The sequence below is a fragment of the Miscanthus floridulus genome, chromosome 18 (genome assembly GCF_019320115.1).
Source record: "Miscanthus floridulus cultivar M001 chromosome 18, ASM1932011v1, whole genome shotgun sequence".
Classification (NCBI taxonomy): domain Eukaryota; kingdom Viridiplantae; phylum Streptophyta; class Magnoliopsida; order Poales; family Poaceae; genus Miscanthus; species Miscanthus floridulus.
Window position 1 is genome coordinate 55,036,754 of NC_089597.1, and position 22,564 is coordinate 55,059,317.

Consider the following 22,564-nt stretch of genomic DNA (forward strand, 5'->3'; position numbering starts at 1 on the left):
AGTAAAGACAAGTTCTAAAGCGCTGCCTTCAAACTGGCCATACGCAACTCATTCGTATGGTCATCAAAAAAAAAAAAAAAAAAAAAAAAAAAAAAAAAAAAAAAAACATCTGAGAATAGATACTTATCATATGGAAAAACAATACAGAAGTCAGCTGTAATTAAATAACATGAAAAATGTAGGCCAATATATAATTATCTTATTTCTTGTTTTGTTCAAAGAGTAGAGATAGTGCCATAGTACGTTCTCAGTTAATAGAAATAATATCCTTTATCCAAGGACGTAGTGGTCGAAGACATAAACTGCTGCATTTTTTAAGCACGGCACCTGTATAACTTTGAATTAAAGACCTCCGAAATCACATCAGCAGGTAATGCCACATAAGGAAAACAGTGTTAATTAGGCCAAACCAAAGTAGGCTGCATCTATATGTTAACATAAATGGACAGCATTGGTAATCTTAACAAAAAAAACTATGTATGCATACTGTACTGTGCATGATCATGGATACTCGATCTCGGAGAGCAAGATGGTATGGTCAGCCGAAATGTACAGTCCACCTTGCCTGCATTCCCTTGACTAATTAGCGAAGAAGATAAAATCATAAATGAGCATAACGATAGAACATTCATTGACCTCAATATTCATAAGCTCTTCTGCAGACAGTAAATAATGTAGACGTTAAACATTTAAGCATGGGATCCATCACTGTAACTTCGACAAAGCAAATGAACATGCTCACATTGGCAGCGTATGCGTGGTCGGTCGTGGCCAAGCAACACTGACATTATTAAATGGTAAACCATTGACAGAACAAACTGTTGGTATGAGGCCAAAAATAAAAAGAAATATTTGTGGACCGACAGTTTTGAGAGTATCTAGGAGGCAGGAAAAAGTGTGTTTGGCTACATAATTTGTCGTAATGTATCATCGACATTTGTGAATAAGTAATACACTATATAATGCATAAATAATAATAGAAAATAAAACCATATGTAATTAACAATAGCACATAGATAAATAGATACATATATAGGAAGATCAGGAATATGATATTAACTGAGGTATGCACTGGAGGCTTGTAGCAGATCAAAATTCTGAGTGGAAAAATAAAGGTAGGTTCAATTGATGATCAAAGTTCTTACCTCCTCGTAAACATTTGTGAATGGGCAATTGGAAAAGAAAAACACAAGAATTCCCAAGTGCACTGAACCGCTGGTTATGCATATATGAATCTTCGCAGCACCCAAACTGGAGAATGTGTGGATAGTCATGATAGCATACACCAAAATTGGCAGCGCAGCTATATAAAATCGATATGAATCGTCGCAGAACATTTGGTCTTCCTTTTATTGAAACTTCATACGAAACCTCAGCAACATCTTGCGTCGATCCTTCAGCTGTTCCTGAAATTAAGCATTCCAAACTTATATATAAGAACCTATTGTAAGCATATCAACATAAACAGGCACTATGAGGCAAAGAAGCCTAACAATAACTGAATCAGTTTTTTTGCACCTTTTCATCTCAAGTCTGTTTGTGAATGGCTAATTGGAAAAGAAAAACACAAGAATTCCCAAGTGCACTGAACTGCTGGCTGCATATATGAATCTTCGCAGCACCCAAACTGGGAATGCATGGACAGTCATGATAGCATACAACAAACTTGACAGTGCAGGTATATAAAATTGATATGAATCGTCGCAACACCCAAACTGGAGAATCGATGAATACCCAGGATGGCATACACCAAACCTGACAATGCAGCTATACAAAATGATAATGGTGTACCTATACATTTAATTGCAAAAAAAATAAAAAGGTTTGAGCTGCAAGAACAAAGCATGGTATTGAAAGTTACTGCTTACACAATAATCAAGGTATTGAAGATCATGCCCCTGATCAGTATGGTTACTTGCAATGTTTGTACATGACATACTTGTTAATGGTTCAGCCTGATAGACAGAGACTCTGAATCATTTGTACATTTAGGTCCCTGGAAAATCACAAAGAGATTGAAGTTACTTGAGTAGTTGAGTATGCCTCAACGGAGCCTGTTGGTACAAAAGTGAATAACAAATGAAGCAATTAAAAATAAAGTGGCCGCAATGGATCATACCCATAATATATGTCCGCAAGAGGCAATTGGCCAACTGCAATTAATACATATGAAATTACCAGCGTAAAGAAATAAGGGCGTGGAGATGCCGGACCTCGGTTTGCACCTGGCGGCGAAGGCGTTGGCAGCATCCTTGCCCCGGAGGCCATCCGTTTTGCCTCGCCGGGGGCCACGCTGGAGGATCTGCTGCGGCGTTGATCCCCTGACACCTGGAGCTGCGCCGGAGGACCCCCTCTCGCCGAGGGCCGGGATGGGGTCGTGCTGGAGGTCGCCCCTGATGCCGGGGCCGTGCGCTCCATGCCGGAGTGGAGAAGTCATGGAGGAGATCTGCAGAGAGCGCAGAGGTGGCGGAGGGAGCGGAGGAGGCGATGGGAAACGAAGTTTCTGGAGGAAGGCACACGTGACGACGGCCACGAGGGCCGCGCGCCTCGACGAGGAGAGAGATAAGGGATTTTCCGACCGCATTCAAAATCGAATCCGTTTAGAGAGGTTGAGATCTGTCCGTATCCAAGTCTGGATATCCAACATCTGATACCGTATTCGTATCCGAATACTCAAATTACATATTTATGATGTCGATATCCAATCGTATCATATCCGACATAGTTGACACTATCCGTATTCGAATCCGGACAAAAATATGAAAACAAATGTAATATCGGTGATATCCGTCCGTATCCGATCCGTTTTCATCCCTAGGTGGAGGCGACGCGGCATGTCACACCCGGCGACGCAGCATGAAGGATAGAGCATACAGGAGGAGGCGTATTTACCTATTACATTCATGTTTACGTTTTCTGTATTGGACTATGACATGTGGGCCTTAGTGGCCAGTGACTGTAAGTGAGGCACATATGTGCCGCATCCTGTATCGGGTCCGACATCAGACTATTCAGGAATACAGAATCGCCAAGGCTGAGGGGTTTGCCTCACCGGCGTCCTCGTTCGGTACCCACCTTCTCGTGCTCACATCGACGGCGGCAAGACAGCGGCCACGGGTGTGACAAGTGGTATCGGAGACGCCAATCCTCGGCGTGGGTGTTGGGCGCTCGCCGCTCTTCATCTCCGATAGTTATCCAACTCCGCCTATCCCCGACGACGGATCCATAGGTTCGGCGCCACCACCTCCACCAACCACTATCGACAAGGCGCTCAACTCTATCACGGTACGTCCGAATCCGTTTGCTTTGATCTACAGCTCATAATTCCGGTCGGTAGGCGATCTCGGTTCACGCCCCAGTGGTGTTCGAGCTGAGATCCTAGAGGTCCCTCCTTAGGTTGAGCTGGGTCAGCGGCGGCGTAGGCGTCACTCATCTGGAGCGCCATCATCCAATCCACCACCAAAACCCAATCCACTTCCTTCCTCACTCCACCAAACCCTAAACCACCACCCGGTGACGCGGATCGGCTCCATCTTCGGCTCGACAAACGACTGGGGGACAACATCGACATCTTCTGGTTCGGTGGCGAGAACCCCTGTGAGCACTATCAATTTTGCTCCTTCTCTTTCATCTTGCACATTTGGACACCAAGCGAGGGTTGCGGGGCAATTGTTCCTGTGTAAATTTTCATAGTGGATGTGTTCAAATCGGTGCGGTGGTGTTGGTAGGGGGAGTGTCCGTAAACTTGGGTTGCGAGGCTCTGTTCTCGTGTAAAATCCCTCGGTTTCGCCTCACTCCTGGGCGGCGGTGATAGTACTTGGCATGATAACGGGGAGGAGTTGTCCAAACCGGTTGCTAGTACCTGCTGTTGTGCTTATTATTTTTCATCAGTCATCACGGCTCCTCCAAAGCCTTCAAAGCAAATCCAAATCTTGTTGGACACAATGTCTCGAAGTGCTGACGATGAAAAATCCAGATGGGTCTAGGTTATGGACAATTTTGATCTACTGTTCACTCAAACGAATGACCTTGGGTGTTGCAACAACAGCTCAAGACACAGTTGGACATCAGAGGTGCTGCCATAGATCAATACTCCCAAGAGCAGCACATGATTGCTCAGCAAGTGAAGGCTAATGGGCAGGTTGTGGCCCAATTGACACTACAACACTTCAAGAATGAAAACAAGCTGGAAGTTGACAATGAATCAGTTTCAGTCCTCTGTGATGAAGAACCTGACTTCCAAAATGTTTTTGCTGAGCTGAAGAATGGTTAGAAGCCTGAATCATCCAAAACCAAAAGACCTCTTCATACTTTTGGGCACAAAAGTTTAGGTGGCAAAACTACTAGTGACAAGACTTCCCTCACTCGACAGAACATTCCCAAGATGCAATTTCCCATCTTTGATGGCACTGATCCAAAAGTATGGAAAGACAACTGTAAAAGCTACTTTGAGCTCTACAGTTTACCTGAAGGCATGTGGATCACAGCAGCCACTCTGCATTTCAAGGAAAATGCAGCCAAGTGGTATCAAGCTTACAAGCAGACACATACTTTGGGCACTTGGGCTTAATTCTGTGAAGCTGTAGAAGAAGAATTTGGAGCTGATTACTTAAGAGCTGCCATGAATGCACTGTTGGAGTTGAAACAGACCACTACAGTGGAAGAATATACAACCATATTTCAAGCCTTGCAGTTCACTATCATTATGCATAATCCTCATTATGATGACTTGTTTTTCACACCAAAGTACACCATGGGTCTAAAGGAGGAAATCAGGAATATGGTAGAACTTCATTTACCAACAACAATCACTAGAGCAGCTACATTAGCAAGAATACAGCGAGGCATGCTAGAAAGAGCCAATGACAAATACAATAGAGGAATAGCTCAGAATAGATAGTACCACCCACCCAAGATGGAGAACAAGACCACAGTTCCACAAACTTCATTGTGGAGAGACAGGCAACTCAGAGATTACAGAAAGGCCAATGGCCTATGTTTCAGTTGTGGTGAAAAGTTTGTGTCAGGGCACTTAGAAGTTTGCACTAAAAGAAACAAGCCTCAAGCAAATGCATTGGTACTCAATGATCTTGATAGGGAGCTCTCTGATGATACTCTGAATGAGTTAGAAGCTGAAGATGCATTACATGAAGAATTCTGCCAACTTTCCCTCAATGCACTTTCTAGTCAGGAAAATGAAAATTGCATCAAACTTAAATCAAGAGTCAAGGACAAAGTTATGCTAGTTTTGTTGGACAGTGGAAGCTCCCATAGTTTTATTAGCTCACACTTTGTGGATATTGCTCAACTGCCAACAGAGAAAATGCCACATAGAACAGTGAAATTGGCCAATGGTGACTCTCTAGTAACAGATAGGAGAATCTCAAACCTACAGTGGTATAGTCAAGGCCATACCCTATGCACAGATATGGTGGTGCTAGATATGCACCCATATGATGCAATCTTGAGGTTTGATTGGTTACAAGCCCATAGCCCCATGCAGTGTGACTGGGAACAAAAAACTTTGGAATTCTCTGAGCAAAGCAAACTAGTAAATCTCCAGGGCCTACAAGACCCACCTCTACAACTGCATTCCATATCAGCAACAAAGGTATACAACTCTGCTAAAGGCAATGATGTTTGGGCTTATGTCTTGGTTGATCAACTGCATGATTCTATAAACACATCATTGCAACATCCATCAACACCACCACAACCCATCCAAGATCTCCTTGTAGCCTATGTTGATGTCTTCCGAGATCCCAAAGTTTTACCTCCACAAAGAGTATATGACCATACTATACCTCTAGTGCCTGGAGCCATTCCAATTAACTCCAAACCCTATCATTATTCTCCCAACCATAAAACTGAGATAAAGAGACAAGTTCAAGAACTGTTACAAGCTAGTCTAATAGCTCATAGCCATAGCCCTTTTGCATCACGAGTCTTGTTGGTTAAAAAGAAAGATGGATCATGAAGATTTTGTGTAGATTATAGAAAACTAAATGATATGTCAATCAAGAACAGATTTCCTATGCCTGTAATAGAGGAAATACTGGATGAGTTAGCTGGAGCACAGTGGTTTACCAAGCTAGATATGAGGTTAGGGTATCATTAGGTTAGGATGCACCCAGAGGATGAACACAAAAAAACATGTAAGACCCACCATGGCCATTACCAATTCAAGGTCATGCATTTTGGTCTTACAAATGCACTTGCTACATTTCAATGTGTCGGCACGAAAACGCGTCGACACACGAGCAAGCCGAAAGGGTATGCTCGATGGAGCTGGAGATCCGCCTAGCTTCAACGCAGGGATAATCAATCCTACGTATTCCTCCCGAGACGTGCCAGTCAATTGGACCCTGCAATTGACAAGGAGAGAAAGTTTATCAGTAATTTAAGGTGAAACATGTCGGTCTGTGCCCAGACAGTTCCAAGTGTGATGCTTCGGGAGCAGCCATACGAGAAGAACAATTAAATAGCCGATACGCACATAAATCGGCTGTTACAGACTATAGAGCTCGCGGGTAGCGATTGATTTTATGTTGATAGGTATAGTACATGTATGTGGAAATGAGATCATCAGCTAGGTGGATATTACCAGTATGAATCATTGAGCCGATGAATCTAACGAGAAAGGATATAACACGTGAACAAATCGACTATCTAATACAAACGGATCTACAGACGCTCTAAATCTAATCTGTTACTATCAATAGTGAGGTTCGACCAGATCGATGGCAGCTATGATGATAATAACAAACTAAAACTGAAGAATCCGTAAAACCGTCTATACTTTGATAGGCTTTTCGAAAGACATGTTATACGTGAAGGCTCGGATAAATCGGCTAAAATAGTCGATTCAGGTGAAGAGAACTACAGCGTGTGAATAATCGACTATTTCACATGGACAAACATATGGACTTGTCAGACCTAACTTGTTATCTCTAACAGTGGGGTTCGACCAGATCGATGCAGCTGTGAAAAAGACAACACATCAAACCTTTAAAGTAAACAGATCTATTCACATTTAACAGAATCATGCAAACATGATGTAGGCGTTAACGCACAAGCGATCAGCTATTTAGCCGATGCAGGCATAGCAAACAGTTAAGGTCATGCCTAATCAAGAACAGATCTACTAACTAGTATCCTCCAATCTACAGTGTTATCAGTGGGGATTGACCAGATCATTATAGCGGAAAGCTCTAGTTTAGTTTTGGTGAATTGATAAAACCCTAAGTGCTAACCTAGTTTATCAAAGTGATTATAAGATAGGTAGCACTACTCCAAGTGGTGAAGCAAATAAAGATCATAACATGATAATGGTGTTGCCATGGTGATGATCAAGTGCTTAAACTTGGAAAAGAAGAAAGAGAAACTAAAGGCTCAAGGCAAAGGTATAAATGGTAGGAGCCATTTTGTTTTAGTGATCAAGACACTTAGCGAGTGTGATCACATTTAGGTTTGATAGACGTACTATTAAGAGGAGTGAAACTCATATCGAAATGCAGTTATCAAAGTGCCTCTAGATACTCCAACTCATTGCATATGCATTTAGGATCTAGTGGAATGCTAACACCCTTGAAAATGTTTGTAAGAATATGCTAACACACATGTGCACAAGGTGATACACTTGGTGGTTGGCACATTTGAGCAAGAGTTAGAAACTTCACTAGTGGAGTGTCCGCCCGTAGAGTGCAAATAGTCCGATGGTGCCACCGGCGCCCTGTACAGAAAAGACAGGGTTTCACAGAGTGGACCAGACGCTGGTCTCAACTGGACCAGCGTATCCGGTCAGTGGAAGCAGTGAAGACGCTGACGTCGATCTTCGACCAGATGCTGGGTCACTTGGTGACTGGACGCTGAGTGGGTGCGTCCGATCCCACTGACGTGGCAGTGCACAGAAGAGATGTTGAGTGACCGGATGTGTTCGGTCGTGAATTTTCGCAAATGGAACCTTACTGGAATCGACCGAACGCTGGGATCCTATGTTCGGTCGCTTTGAGCAGCGCGTCCGGTCACTACTTAAATTTACTGATGACCGTTGAGATTGGGCGATCAACGTTTGAAGCCAATGACACATGGCAAGCATCAGGCGACTAGAAGCTAGGGTCCTGTGTCCGGTCGATATGACCAGAGCGTCCGATCATCCCGAGTAGTGCCCAGTGAAGGGAGCCAACGGCTCTATTTTGTGGGGGCTTCTATTTAAGCCCCTTAGCTAGCTCTAGCTCACTCTCTTAGCCATTTGCATTGACATAGCAACCTTGTGAGCTTAGCCAAAGCCCTCCCACTCATCTCCATCATTGATTCATCATCTTTGTGAGATTGGGAGAGAATCCAAATGCATTGCTTGAGTGTTTGCATCTAAAGGCACTTGGTGTTTGTGTTTCACTTCGGGATTCACTTGTTACTCTTGGTGGTTGCCGCCACCTAGATGGCTTGGAGCAGCGAGGATCATCGAGCGGAGGTTGGTGATTGTCTCCGACTTCGATCGTGGTGATTGTGAGGGGTTCTTGACCTTTCCCCGGCGAAGAGCCAAAAGGCACTCTAGTGAATTGCTCATGGCTTGTGTGATTGTCATCTCGTGTTGGTTGTGTGGCACCCTATTGAGGGTTTGGCATGTGATGCCAATTAGTGCGTGAACCTCCAAGTGAGTGAATCGCCACAACGAGGACTACCTTGCCGGCAAGCAAGTGAACCTCGGTAAAAAATCATTGTGTTCATCATTTGATTCCGAAGTTATTGGTCTTCATTGGTATTCATTCTTGTGATTGATTGGTTCACTCCTCGACACGGTGGTATAAACAAATTGCTCACTCTCTTTATATTACCGCAAACTAGTTGTCAAGCTCTTTAGTGAAGCTAGTTGTGAGAGCTTGTTAGTTTGCTTAGTGTGTCTCTTTAGTTAGCCTTTGAGAGCACACTAACTTAGTGTAGTGACATAGCTGTTGTGTGGATATAAACTAGAATTGTGGTAGGTGGCTTATAATTTTAGTAGGCTAGCGCAACACTTGCTTCGCCTCATAATTAGCTAACAGGTTTATTAAGTGTTGTTGTAGAAATTTTTAATAGGCTATTCACCCCCCCTCTAGCCATTAGGACCTTTCAACAGCCATAATAGTGAACCGTAGACCAAATTTAACTAACCAGCAAACCTCTCTAAGATCAAACGTGCCTTAATCGTGTACTATGCACAATCAAGATCGAAATAGAACAGCCGATAAGACATAACCCATCATTCATTGTAAGAAGTATCATGTTGTGACAAAGCAAACGACGAACCCAAAGGATATGAGGCCGATCTAAATTGATCTCAACCGGGCAGGTTGATGTTGCTGCAAACTAATGACGATAAGAACATCAGCAAGATCGAGAACTTAATGAATCTACCAAAGATTGTCACTCTTAGGTAGAGCCAATAACTTGACCTTAATCTAGTTTGAGCTGTGGAGGTCGACCGGATCGATGAAGCCATACTTGAACTAGACAAGAGTCGATAACTAGCTTATACTAGAGTCGCAGTGGAGGTCGACCAGATCGATGCAGCCGTACGAATAGAAGTATAAGCCATGACGGTACTTACAGATAAGCCAAAGGTCGACCAGACCGATGCAGCCCTGCTCGCTGAAGAACTCACCGAGATCTAATCTACTCCTACTCCTAAGAGGTGGGCGGAGCCAAAAATGTAAGTAAATTGTATTTGATTGATTGTGTGTCCTTTACAATAGCCGAGGTCCAATATTTATACCCAGAACCTACGCATGAATCCTACTTAAGCATGACTCAATACAATCTTTGGCATAAGAGAAAACATTCCTAATTTTAGATAACTTGGACCCTAATCTTTCCCTTTTTGTAGAGTCCAACATGTTTTTTCCTGATGCCAACCACAACTTTTATCGTTATCTGCTAACACTATCTGAAGAGAGCTGATTCTAGTACTGCATTCGAATCAGCTGATACCAACCTTTATGCAATCGATTCCTCGATGGCATGATCTTGGGAGCTTTTGAGTTCCTGCAATTCTTCTTCCCAAATTTTGGTGTAAACACATGGCCCCAATTTTGGGATAAAAGTAATTTTATTCCAAAATTATCATGCCTGTACCCCCGATAGGTCCGTGGTCATGGGTAGAGAATCTTGATCTATGGTCTACTATCTGTCACCATCTTTGCTAGTTTATGAGTCCATGCTTCAAAACTTTATGAGAGCATCATTGCTTCACGGGCGCTTGGATCCATCTTTCAGGCCGACTATAAAATGTCTATCCGACTCTGGTGAGAGCAATTCAACAACTCAGTTATGTTTCTTTTCTGTCTGCTTTTCTCGAGTGCCTCTGGCTCCGTCGGACCCTCCATGGTTTAATTCCTTGCTATGAGGATCTTGAGTGGTTAGAAGAATTCTTGTGCATAGGGTGATTGTGTCGCTCATCTTAGCACCTTGTCGAGCAAGAGGATCAGCTACTATGGTTAGAAGAATTCTTGTGATATCACCTGAGTCTTCTCTCCATGATTGCATAGCTATTCTAGTGTTTGCATGGGCTAAAATGTGTGGACACCTTCCCCTTGTTCGTTTCATCAAATGCCCATCGGGAAAACCATAGATTTATTTCCCATAGTTTCCCAGCTACCAAGAAATGGGCATCTTTTACTAGGCGGCTTTCTTTCCCATTGTTTCCCAGTCACTGAGAAATCGGTTAGGCATCTTTTAAGTAGGCAGCCTTTCCCTTTCTCCTAATGCAATTTTATCAACAGACCGATGTGACTCAGTTCATAATGGCCTTTAGCCTTGTGGGGATCTGGACTCACTTCAATCCAAAGAAGCCTTGGTGGGTTGATTGCTGGTCAATGTAAACATTTTGCATCCATCCCATGATATTTTGTGATTATGGGAAGCAATAAGTACGAATCTGTTATCTTATCGTGATCCGTCCCCTGAATCTCTTGAGTGTCGATCTATTTCCATATCTGACTTTAATTCCATAACCCTGGTGAAGTCTATCCTCTCACCTTCCCAGGCTATATATACGGGCCACGGCCGTGGATCGAAAACAACCTGCTTCGTCTCAAACCTTTTGTGTCTTTGGTGCGATTTCTACTTTCCCATAGGTTTAAGATCATGGAGAACAGCAAGAGGTCTGCTGAGGAGGCTCTCAATGGATCTACGTCATCATGCTAGCGCCTTCGTCATCAGGAGGGTGCAACTTGGGATGCCCCCACTATCCTAGAGCATAGGGCCAACTCCACTTAGCCTTCGGGATCATCCTCGTCAACAGCTCGCCGCCAGCTCCCCTGCTATCTAAGGTGGTGGATCGACAACGATGATCTGCTCGCCTCCATCAATTGAGCTAGCCAGAATCTCAGCGACTGCCTCTCCCTCGCAAAGTCAGCTCTGGCCATGGTTCGATGGCAATCGCCTTCCGAGGCCAACCCGGTGGAGGATAGGTTGGCCAAGGCCGAGGGCAGAATCATGGGTGAGATGCCTACCACAACTTTCTGTCTTTTCTTAATTTTGTCTTCAAGATCTTGATCATCCCTCCCTTAAATCTTTTAGATCTATCGGCTCAGCTAGAAAGCCTCTGATCAGCTGCGGAGTACGCAGCGGGATTCGTCAATGCCAGAGGTGCCGTTTTGGTGGTTCGCTTGCATGACATCCTAAACCGTGTTAGGGAGGTCACCCTTCATGGCGTTTGTCATGGTGCTGCCATGGCGTTGGCTGCTGCGTAAGCCCGTTCTGGCCAAGAGCTTTGGCTTCTTCCCCATGGTTTTCCAGCCACGGCACACCCTAGGGATCATGAGCGCCTAATTGAGGATTTCTCTGATGCTGCCAACTCCATGGCTCGTACTACCCAGGCTGAGGACAAAGTAAATAAAGTGTTCCCCGGCCTTTAGTTCGTAATAGGAGAATGTTGACAAACAATTTCTTCATTTTAACTAATTTCTTGCCCTTATACTCCATGTTCCAATCTACGTTTGTCCTTGCTTTCTAGGCGATACTTATCGTACCGGCTTTTACCCCTTTGGGTTTATTTTTGAACTAGAGGCAATACCCTTCTGGTATCGGCTATTAGAACCGATGATCGAACTAATCTGCTGTCAAGTATTAATCCAAACGCTAGGGTAATATTTTTTTGGATATTTTCCATTGATTGCTCTGCCAAACTCTTCTTCTTCTCCTAGTGTTTCTAGAACATAAGCATTGCTAGGCGCACAACATTTAATCCGATAAGGTCCTTCCTAATTTGGCGACCATTTGCCGAACTCACTATCGTTTGACCCGATCGGCAATTTTACTTTTCAGACTAAGTCTCCTTTAGAAAATTGCTTGATCTTGACCTTTTTGTTGTAATATTTCACAATCCTCAGTTTATTAGCTTTGATATTCTCAAGAGCATGCAGCCGATGGCAACTCAAGTCCTTTAAGTCGTCTATCATAAGATTCTTGTAGACTTCGGTTGACAAATCATTTTGCAATGTGACACGCCTTGATCCAGTTTAAATTTCCCAAGGAAGGACTACATTATGACCATACACAATTTCATAAGGAGATGTTTTAATCGATCCATGACAGGCCATCCTATATGCCCACAATGCCTCATTAAGCATTAAATGCCACTTCCTTGGCTGCTCCTCAATCTTTTTCTTGATTAGCTTAATCATAATCTGATTGGATGTCTCTGCCTAGCCATTAGCCTGAGCATAGTAAGGAGAAGAATTTAGTAGCTTAATTCCCATACTAGCAGCAAAATCTTCGAACTCTTCTGATGTGAACATTGTCCCTTGATCGGTAGTGATAGTTTGAGGAATCCTAAAACGATAGACAATATGCTCCTTGACAAAATCAACCATGTTCTTTGAGGTTACCGTCTTCCAAGGAATTGCCTCAACCCACTTAGAGAAGTAATCTGTTGCTACCAATATGAACTTATGCCCTTTACTTGAGGGCGGAAAAATCTGACCAATTAAATCAATTCCCTAGCCTTGAAACGGCCATGGTTTGATTATTGGATTCATAGCCGATGCAGGCGATTTCTGGACATTACCAAAATATTGATAGTCCTGGCACCCCTTATAATATTCAAAATAGTCTTCCAATATTGTTGGCCAAAAATATCCAGTTCTACGAATATCCATTTCATCTTATAAGTTGATTGATGAGCTCCACATATCCCTTCATGCACCTCACCCATCAACACCTTAGCTTCTTCTTGATTTAAGCATTTGAGCAACACCCCATTGACTATTTTGTAATATAGCTAATCATCTAGTAAAACATACTTAGTTGATTTATATCTTAGCTTTCTAGTAACTTTCTATGATGGATTCCTAATGTAATTGGCTATTTCAACTCTACAATCATTATTCAAGGTTTCACTACTCAAGACTTCTTGGAACACTCGATAACCTGACACACTTTGAGCTAAACAATTAGCCTCTTAATTCTGTGCTCTCAGAATATGTTGAAAAGAGACATGAGGAAATTCCTTGAGCAACCTTTGGCACTCATCATAATATCCCCTTAGAGTATCTTCTTTGCACTCATATAGGCTGATCAACTGATTAATAATTAACTGTGAATTACCAAATACTTCAATTGCCTCGGCCTTTACTTCATGAGGAAGTTGAAGCCCCTTAAGAATAGCCTCATATTCTGCTTGGTTGTTGATAATCATTGGTTCAGTTGGAAGAGCAAACTCAAAACTTACCCCCCGAGGTGAAATAATAACAATACCAATGCCACCACCTTGCTTGCATGATGACCCATCAAAGAACAACATCTAGGGTACTGGCTCCACATAGCCAACAATTGGCTTATGATGTTGGGTGATAGAATTGGTTATTACTTGCCCTTTGACTGCTTTAGCCGATTCATACCTTAAGTCAAATTCTGACAACGCAAGAATCCACTTTCCCATTCTTCCATTTAATATTGGCACTGATAGCATGTGCTTGATCACATCAGTCTTGGAGACAACTATACACTCAGCCGACAATAAGTAATGTCATAACTTAGTGCAAGAGAAATATAAGCATAAGCATAACTTCTCGATGGGAGAATATCTTATCTCTGGATCTAGAAGCCTCCTACTGAGATAGAAAATAACTTGCTCTTTCCCTTTGAACTCTTGCATCAGGGCCGATCCAATTGTCTGGTTATCAGCCGATATGTACAACTTAAAAGGCTTACCTTGCTGAGGAGGGACCAGCATGGGCGGACATTTCATATATTCTTTTATGTCCTCAAACGTCTTTTGTTGTACATCATCCCATTTAAATTATTGATCATTTTTCAACTTCAATAAGGGAGAAAATGACAGAACTCTCTCCAACAAATTTGAAATAAACCTCTTGATAAAATTAATTTTGCCAAGCAAAGATTGTAACTCTATTTTAGTAGTTAGGGGCACTACCTCATCAATTGATTTTATGCTTTTTTGACCAACTTCAATTCCTCTCTTGTGGATCATGAAACCCAAGAATTGTCTAGCTGATACTCCAAAGGCACACTTATTAGGATTCATCTTTAGACCATGTTTTCTTGTGCATTCCAGAGTCACCCGCAAATTAGCTAGATGCTCCTTGTACCCCTTGGATTTTATCATCACGTCATCAATGTAGATTTCAACAATCCTACCAATCAACTTATGAAAAATATAATTTATTGTCCTCTGATAAGTTGCACCGGCATTCTTGACCAAAGGTCATCATAGCCTACTCAAATAAACCGATTGTGCCAGGGCACCTGAAAGCAGTCTTTGCTATGTCTTACTTAGCCATGAAAATTTGGTTATATCCTGCATTGTCGTCCATGAAGCTAATAACCTTGTGCCTGGCTGCTGCGTCTACCAACATATCGGCTATTGGCATTGGATAACCATCTATGGGTGTGGCCTTGTTCAGATATCTAAAATCGATGCAAACTCTTAACTTCCCATTCTTCTTGTACACAGGAACAATGTTCGATATCCACTCTGCATATTGACACGATCAGATAAACTTTGCTTCCAGTAACCTTGTAGTCTCCTTTTTAATATCATCAAGTACGTTTGGGTTGAATCTCCTCAGAGCTTGTTTAAACGACCAATATCCAGGTTTGATTGGAAATTGATGTTCAACAATCGATCGGTCTAGACCAGGCATCTCATAGTATTCCCAAGCAAAACAGTCTTTAAATTCCTTTAATAAATCGACTAACTCTCGCTTATACTCAGGATACAACTTGGCACTTACATATGTTGGCCTAGGCCTATCTCCAGAAACAATATCTACCTCTTTTAATTCATCGGCGACGTGAAGCCATGTCCTAGTTTGCCATCTATACCATCTATTGGATTATCCATTAAAACAAATTTTAAAAGCTGACTGCTTGGATCGGTTGTTGACTTTCATTATTGATTCTAATGAAGCCTCCTTCCCATAACTTGCCAGAAAAGCGCTCAAAGTCCTCTAGCTCCCAAAATACTAGATCAGCTATTGCGATACTCATAGATTCATCAGCGCGAACCAACTTGACATCATCTCCATGCCATTGAATCAGACACTGATGCATAGTTGATGGCACACAACAGTTTGCATGAATCCAATCATGACCAAGGAGTAAACTGTATGAATCTTTTCCATTGATGACGAAGAATGTGTGAGCAGAGTCTTACTCCCGATTATCAGTTCAACGTTCATTGCCCCTCGGGTCTTAGATGCATTACCTCCAAAATCCTTAAGCATCATGTCAGTCTCAATCAAAACTCCTAGTCCTTTACCAAGTTTACAAAAAGTAGTGTAAGGCATAAGATTGACAGAAGCTCATCCATCCACCAACATCTTGCTCATCGGCTTCCCATCAACAAAACCTTTTACGTATAAAGCTTTTAAGTGCCGATGCTTGACTAGCTTATCGAATATAGCCTGCTATATAACTGTCAACCTGGCAACTATTTCTTCATACTCTGATTCATCAAAATCTAAATAAACTTATTGATCCACTAGAGCTTTGAATTCTGATGGCAATAGAAAAGCCATTTGAATATTAGCCGATGGGTGCCTTTTATCGGCTGTTTGCTTAGCACACCACACTTGAGGTCTACCAGATGCTTGAGCTTGTTCTAGTTCTCTGTTCCTTAGCTGTTGCACTCTTCTTTTCTAGCTTCTTGTTAGACCTCCTGGACACCATTGGCCTTCCTACCAAACATATTCTCCTTCATTACTTTCTTTTTCATAATCAACCCAGTTTTGATCAACAACTCATTTTCCAAGCCGATCATGAACGCTTCTATTTTTTAAGTGCCGATCCATGTTATTATGATGATACACATCTTGAGCATGGATAGACCGGCGGTTGACTTGAGATTGCCTAAACTCCCAATATTGTTCGCTGCACTCTGGACAGTTATTTCTAGTAGGCAATTTCAAACCTTCGTTCCAGCAATGTCTAAAGAAAGGACAATTCCAATGTGATTTGACTTGTTTTCTTTCATACCTTTCTTTTTCCTGTTGACGCTGGTATTCTTACTCTTCTAACCAACGCTGATAATCATTTTCCTTCTATCGCTGCCATTTATTCAACAAAATCCAAGACATGATACGCGGCCTTGTCGCCCCATCCTTTGATGTTTCTCCCTACTCATATCGGCTCTTTTGCTCATCACGACGCCTTCTAATCTTTCTATATTCATTAGCCGATATTTGCATCTTGGGATCGACTATTCTAGTTTCTCTTGACCTAACTGATGTTAGGACTTTAGTCTTCCCCTTGAGCAGCCTAGCAACGACCATGTTTTGATCTCCTAGGAAAGGATTATCATCAACCTTCATCTTCCGAGGCGTATCGAATTTGAGTCTTCCTTGATGAATAGCCCTCTATATATGCTGTAGGAAAACTTTGCATTCATTAGTAGAATGAGATGTAGCATTATGAAACTTATAGAACTTCTTATTCTTTAACTAATCAGGAGGCAACATAACATGACTGTTGGGTAACTTGATCTGTCCTTTTTCGAGCAAGAAATCGAAGAGCTTATCTAATTTTGTGACGTCAAAGTCATAGCTCTCTTCGATTCCTCTTCCCTAAGGATTTGGCACCATTACTGTCTTCTTACCCCAATTCCACTTGGCCGCAACAACCTCTTCTTCTTCGTCGTCCTCATAGTCGTCATCGATAGGATATGGGTTATAGGCTTCGACCATTGTGGTACTTTTCTAGAATCAGGTATCTCTGTGCATATTCTGGAATTGGCTATTGAATGCTGCCACTCGTTGAGCCAATTGACCCAAGTTGTCAAATTCTTGTCCGAGCAGCTTTTCACTCCATGTTGGCAACATTCCTTGAACAGCCAAAGCAGCTAGTTGATCATCAGTCAAGTTTAATCAGAAGTATAGATTTCTGGTTTCTCAAAATCTCTAAAGAAACTCGGTGTCCGATTCATTAGTTCTCTGCCTTATAGTTGTCAAATCAGTAATCTTCTTTTCTCTAGTCCCAGTATAAAAATATGTGTGAAACTTCTTCTCTAGGTTAGCCCAATTGGTAATGGAGTTAATTGGTAGTGATGAAAACCACATGAAGGCTAGCCCTGATAGGGACAAGGAGAAGAAACAAACTCGATGTGCCTCTTTGATGGATGCTTCACCTAACTATGTAAGATACCGACTGACATGTTCAATTATGCTTGTGCTGTCTTGGACAATGAACTCAGCAAACTCTGGGAGCCTGTAATTTAGGAAGAGCGACCAAATCATACCATTCTAGATATGGGTGTTTGTACGAGAAGGTCTGCCCTTTTGGCTTTAAACTGAACTAATTCTTTATCATCTCTGTCACTCTCAGCAACAACTCATCAGCATTTGAATTTGAATCTCTCTACAATTGCTGACCCATCTGTGGATTAAAATTTTGAGTACCTTAATACCCTGGATTTAGAATCATGTGAAGGGTGTGGTAATCTATGCCATAACGATACCCTTATGGAATCTCCATCTGCTAGGTCCTCTACAGGTTTGCTCCTTGAAGTCTCTAGTTGTAAATGTTAGGATCTATATCTCTATGAATCCTTTGAACTAATGGCACTATTTTTTGTGCCGACAATGATATGTGGCCTGGTGTGCCAAAATTAACCATCTAGTTCTGACCTTGCCCTATCGGCTATTGCACATGCTGCACCGATGATCTAGGATCATACTGTATCTGATTCGTAGTAGCACCTTGAACTTGCTTAGATGAACTCTGAACTACCTGGACATCATCATTACCAGCTGGTGCTGCTTTTTGATGGCTAGTACCAGCTTGATTAGTCCCCTGAGTCGACGGATGTGGAATATTGTAATAAGTCGGCCCAACATGATCAACCAAAAAACCATGAAACACCTCTTTCATGGTGTTGTGGAACGTGTTCAAGAAAACTTCATTATGGTTCGATATGGCATCATGAACAGATTTGTTTACAGCTTCCACGAAGAAACATCTATCTTTAGCTTCATCTGCATCTATTTGCCCGTGCAACAGAACTCGTGGTAGTGGATATTTCTGAACAATTGTATTGTCACGTGTCTTGGTGTAGGACAATAAACACTTGTTCTAAAATTCTTTAATAGCTTTGCTGATGACATCTTTATCTCCATCAGGTAGGTCTTCATAAGGTACCATAAGGATGTTGTTGTTGTTGTAAGCCGCCATGATGATTATGAGGTCCTGTCGACAAAATATGGTCGGCAGTCCACCAAGGGGGGTGCCCGTGGTGGTAGATTATTGGTAGGATGCGTGTGATCAGGAACCAGATGGTGACACAAGGCGCAGAGACAGCGATTTAGACAGGTTCGGGCCGTCTGATCGACGTAATACCCTACGTCCTGTGTCTTTGGTGTATTGTATTGGGATATATACAGATTAACCTGTCCTTTAGGGGACCCTTGTCTCTCCTTATATACTCCGAAGAGACAAGGTTACAAGTAAAGTATCCAATTTGGTACTATTACAATATCTAGTACAACTTGTAATCTTGATGTGTACGCCTTGATCTTACGGGCTGGGCCACCTCGGATGGTGCGGCCCATGTACCATCTTGTGGTACCCGGGGGTATATCCCCCACAGCTAGTCCCCGAGCGCCATGTATTCTGATGCGACACGCTGTTTCAACCTTCTCCGAACAGTGAGGCTTGAGTTCTTGACATTTCCGACCACCGTTGTCGCCGGAGAAGGAGGTTGTCTGAAGAATGTATGGTGCTCTTAAGAAGAAAGAAAAAGATTTCTGTCCTGGGAAGTGTGCCCACTTGTATTTCTGAAAAGAAATGTAAGTGCGTCTTGAAGCGTAGCGTCCTAGATCATCAGAGGCGTAGAGGTCGAAAAACAAACACATTCACCGCAAGGTGAAGTGTGCCCACTTAGTCCCCGAGCCTGGTAGTAGGTGACGTAGGCACGTGGTGCCAGGGTCTAAAAAGAATTCCCAGTTAAGTTGAGAATCCAATCATCGTACAGGCGATACGAGATGCACCGGCAGGTGCATCGTACCGATGTAGTCCCCGAGCTTGCTGGAAGGCGAGGTATGAGCCTTGTAGCAAGGTCTAAGTGAGAAAAAATATCCCAACTGTATGCGAGTTGCCAATCACATGTAGTCGAGATGCAAAGTCCCCGAGCCATGGTCGGAGAGTGGTCGAGGCAGTCCCCGAGCACAGGTCGAGGAGCGAGACGCAAAGTCCTAGAGCCGTGGTCGGAGAGTGGTCGGAGCACAGGTCGAGGAGCGAGCGACGAAGTCCCCGAGCCGTGGTCGGAGAGTGGTCGGAGCACAGGTCGAGGAGCGAGCGACGAAGTCCCCAAGCCATGGTCGGAGAGTGGTCGAGGTAGTCCCCGAGCACATGTCGAGGAGCGAGCAACGAAGTCCCCGAGCCGTGGTCGGAGAGTGGTCGAGGCAGTCCCCGAGCACAGGTCGAGGAGCGAACGACGAAGTCCCCGAGCCGTGGTCGGAGAGTGATCGAGGCAGGCAGTCCCCGAGGACATGTCGAGGAGCGAGCGACGAAGTCCCCGAGCCGTGGTCGGAGAGTGGTCGAGGCAGTCCCCGAGCACAGGTCGAGGAGCGAGCGACGAAGTCCCCGAGCCGTGGTCGGAGAGTGGTCGAGAAAGTCCCCGAGCATAGCTCGAAATTCCTGCAATATAAATATGTAGAATAGTAGTACATGATGTATAAAATAATAAATTATGGAGAAAAAATCAGCGGTGAAGAAACAACGCTCAGCAGTCATTTGCAAATGAGCATGATGTGATAAAGCAGTTGGTGCTTTGTAAACATCAGTGTTAATATGAAGTTTGTGTTTATACTTAATATAAACCGTCCGACCAGTTAGTATATAGCTGAGTCTCCAGCCCTAGTTAGCTTGTTAACCATAACGCGGGGCGTGGAACCCGTGCACGTGTAGGAAGAACAAAGCATCGCTAAGGAGCCGCTGCCGACCACCCATAACGCAGAGGGCAGACGCTCGTGCACGTGTAGGGAGAAGCCGGAGACAGGGCCGTCTCTGGAGGCGTTTGAGCGTCAACATGACTGGTCGAGGATTTGCATTCAGTATAGATGTATGTTATATTTAGGATGGTATACATGGACAAACGTTATTGGAAGAATAATCATGACGAGGACGTTGTGGAGAAACGTCGTAATGAAAATTATATTAAATATATATATTAGAAGTGTACTTATCTTTGGATAGAAATCTGATCGGTGGCGATGAAGTTGTCCAGTCCTCGAGCTTTTTGATCTGTCGTCATGACCGTGGTCACGGTTATCGTAGCGCCGTTCTTCACGGCGATCATCATTGCGATGTGGTCTGGTGGTCGGAGCTCGGTGGAGCTGCTCGGGACATGGTAGAATCAGCGCGTCGTTGAAACCTGGGACTCGACGCTTCGAGCCGGGTGCACGGCGCTAGTCCGTGACGGCGGGGAATCTCGCAAGCCTTTGTCTTGGGTTGAGTCCTGCAGCCTACTCAGCCACGGCCACTGCTCCGGGGTCGGAGTCGAACTCGGTTGAGGCAGAGTCGGCAAGGAAAGGCGCCGCTGCAACATGGCAGTTCACCGAAGGATACAGACGAGGGTCCTAGTTGTCGCAGTCATTGTTGATATCATGCCGATGAAATCCGTGCGTAAGCAGCAAGGAATTTATTCCCGTATACACGCGTGGCACTGTAGATCGGTTTTGTTTGCGACGTCTGCTCGTATGGCCCGATGTGGATCGTTTGATGGCTCGACGCGGCTCGCTCAGCGGCTCGACGTGGCTCGATGCGGCTCGCTGGTCGGCTAGACCAGTCTTGCTTGAAGGCTTTGAAGACGCTCAGCTCCGACCAGATAACATGCAAGCCAATCAATTTTGTCGCAGCTTGCTTGATGTTGGTTGATGCAAAGGTACGTAATCACGTACGTATAAATCTCCCAACAACTAGCTTCTTGATGGCTGCGTCTGGGCACGATTCGGCTCCTGCCAAAAGTAATTACGTAGATGTAGATATATCCAATATATATTCGATAGTATAGTTAATTAAAATAGGGAACATGACTTAGCTTGCTTCTCAGATGTCAAGCCGGGCATGTCACCGATCGGCTGGTCTACGCGTATATGCACGCATGCATGAAGGCTAATTAATTAGCATGTGCATGCATTGTAGATCATTTGTTCCTTCTGATTGATTGCTCGCTTGGCCTGGCATGACTCTATTGATGTCTTGTATGTCTGGTCCTCTCGGTTTGCCATTGTACGTGACTAATTACTGCCGCACGCCTACATGGTTGATGGCTTGGTGCATGTAGATTGGATTGCCTGCCTGTGCACCTTGCGCGGGTGGCACAACAAGTCCGCTGTAGGGGCTGTAGGTTGTCGTGGGTCGTTGTTGGAGGATGTCGCCATAGCAGATTGTCCATCGCCCAGCACATGAAGCCGAGTTGTCGTTGGTATTGTTTGCTGAAGAAAGTTTCCATCTGATTCATCGGAAGATCAGCACGCACAACCCCAAAAGGGGACCCCTACCTGGCGCGCCACTGTCGACGAAATATGGTCGGCAGTCCACCGAGGGGGGTGCCCGTGGTGGTAGATTATCGGTAGGATGCGTGTGATCAGGAACCAGATGGTGACACAAGGCGCAGAGACAGCAATTTAGACAGGTTCGGGCCGTCTGATCGACGTAATACCCTACGTCCTGTGTCTTTGGTGTATTGTATTGGGATGTATACAGATTAACCTGTCCTCTAGGGGACCCTTGTCTCTCCTTATATACTCCGAAGAGACAAGGTTACAAGTAAAGTATCCAATTTGGTACTATTACAATATCTAGTACAACTTGTAATCTTGATGTGTACGCCTTGATCTTACGGGCCGGGCCACCTCGGATGGTGCGGCCCATGTACCATCTTGTGGTACCCGGGGGTATATCCCCCACAGGTCCCATCAGGCATGATAGAATGTGTGTCGGCACAAAAACACGTCGACACATGAGCAAGCCGAAAGGGTCTGCTCGATGGAGCTAGAGATCCACCTGGCTTCAACAAAGGGATAATCAATCCTGCATATTCCTCCTGAGATGTGCTAGTCAATTT

At 43.8% G+C, this 22,564-nt stretch overlaps 1 long non-coding RNA gene across 1 annotated transcript; it reads right to left on the reverse strand.

Annotated features, from left to right (window-relative positions):
* Window positions 1–336: 336 nt before the first annotated feature.
* Window positions 337–2,535, reverse strand: LOC136522205 (uncharacterized). Its single transcript, XR_010775808.1, has 3 exons — window positions 2,214–2,535; window positions 1,869–1,996; window positions 337–1,406 (listed from the first exon to the last, which is right to left on the reverse strand). It is a non-coding gene; the product is annotated as an uncharacterized lncRNA (long non-coding RNA).
* Between the last annotated feature and the right edge of the window lie 20,029 nt (window positions 2,536–22,564).